Source organism: Kogia breviceps, chromosome 7 (genome assembly GCF_026419965.1).
Source record: "Kogia breviceps isolate mKogBre1 chromosome 7, mKogBre1 haplotype 1, whole genome shotgun sequence".
NCBI lineage: Eukaryota > Metazoa > Chordata > Mammalia > Artiodactyla > Physeteridae > Kogia > Kogia breviceps.
In genome coordinates, this window is record NC_081316.1 from 79304225 (window position 1) to 79306439 (window position 2215).

Consider the following 2215-nt stretch of genomic DNA (forward strand, 5'->3'; position numbering starts at 1 on the left):
CAAACTAAGATCCATCCTGAACATTAGAAAGGTTGTTTTCCGGAGCATTTGGTGTCCTGTAAAACCCAGACAGAATTAGAGTCTGTACCTTGTCATGGTCAGAACTTGTCAGAGCCCAGAACTTGTTGATACCACACATCCTAGGGCCTGGTCATGTTCCAGAACTGTGTCATATTCCAGGGCCTTGTCATACCCCAGATACAGTTACAGAGCAGTGCTCTGTCATCTCATGGATAAAGGCACCCTGCAGGACCCTGTCACCTTTCATACACAGAACAACCCGGGGCCTGAACTGTCATGCTTTATATACAGGCACCTCCCAGGGTGCTGTCACAGCCCACGCTTGGCCTTGAGCTGTGACAGTATCTGTGATGTGACAACTGAGCTGTGACATATTGAGTACATGACCAAACACTGAAATGTGCCTGGATTTGAGTGATGACAGGGGCCTGGGCTGTGACTTTATTCAGAGAGTGCAATAACTGGTCTCAAAACCTGTACTTGTGGGTCTGGCCATCAACAACAAGGATTCATGATTAGCATCTATAATGATCATGGTGACAAGTGCTGAGGAGGGTACAGTGTATAAAGCAGTGCTTTGCCAACTATTTGTGGTGGAAGACCAGTTTCATTTTTTAAATGTCCATTTTGGATCCACTACAGACTGACACTTTTGTAAAGTGCAGTTAAATTACTAGAAAATTGAAATTGAAAAGAGCCATACAAGGTGAGTTACATCATACCTTCCCACTGTATTTCTAACATCACAATGTTTGTATGATACTGGAACCTGTACTCATACGTTATGTAAATAATATGAAACTGTATATTTTTCAAAGGTTTTTTTAAACTTTGGGGAATCTGTTAAAGGAATAAAAGAGCTGAAAAAAAATAATCCATATAAAGTATAAGCCCATATTTTAAAAAATAGAGGTTTTATTTTGGAATAATTGTAAATTTATAGAAAAGTTGCAAAGAGGGTAGAGCGAGTTGCTGTATAGTCCTCACCCAACTTCCCCAATGCTAACATCTTAGAAAACTGAAGTATATTTGTGAAAACTAACAAATTAACGTCGTACCATTAACTAAACTATGGCCTCTCTTTGGAGTTCAGCAGTTTTCCTGCTAATGTCCTCTTTCTGTTTCAGGATCCAATCTGGGATACCACACTGCATTTAGTGCACTTTTTATTATTAGGTTCCAATGACATATAATTATTCTGTCAAATTGATATAAAAGCTTCTAAGCACTTAATCTCCCAACTGTCTCTTCATGGACTGGTAACGATCTGTGGCTTGGCCCTGGGGTGTCGGCCACACCTCGAGTAGCACTGGAATGAGGAATAGTTGCCATATTTATTGTGACACATCAGGGGCGTGAGAAGGGTGGACGTGGCCAGCATGAACAACTAAGGCACAGGGTACAGAGGAAGGAAAGATGGTAGCCAGATGGGTGGGCCTTGGGCATGGCCTGTGTGGAACAAATAGGAGTGGGAAACTTTAGGGAAAGAAGTCCCAAAAGATACCCAGCGAGGCTGTGATCCTGCATTTGTGTGCATTGTATTGAACTTCGCTGTGAGGTCAGCAACAACCCTCAGGTCCTGATGAGTATTTATGAGCTCACTGAGCTATGCAGGTGTCTGGGTGGTGAACTTAGGACTTGAAAAGGTAATGTTGTGTATGGGCTCGGAGATTCCAAAGTCTGACCTGGGCCCCTGCCAGTCTGAGTCAGCATAGTCTTAGGATGACTTAGGTCTAGGACTGCACGACAGGACACCAGGAAGCACAAAGTTTCAGGGATGGCAAAGTTCCCCCGGGGAAGGAGAAAGGAGACCAGGAGAAGGACACGTGCGCTCCAGGGCCTCCCTTCATCCTGACCACGTTGTGACCCGAGCCGCCAGCAAGTGGGTAACTTCAACATTCCAGACCCTAGTCTCCCATGTAGGCAGTGGGGTAAATAATTCATAACCTCAAGGAGGAGTCTGAGAATGAAAGAAGAATCATATGGAAGTATCACCATGACACCCAGCACAGAGCAGGAGCTCTCCTTTCCTGCTCACGACAGCCCAGCTAGAATCTTCAGTTTCTTCACCTTCACCTCTTTCTTTTCCTCTAGGAAGCTGGAATCCAGGTTCTAGTAGGGGTTGTCTGGCCCATGTCCCATCACATCCCAGATTCTCCAGCCTCCTCCTCTTTGCACTCCTCCCTCAGGTGTC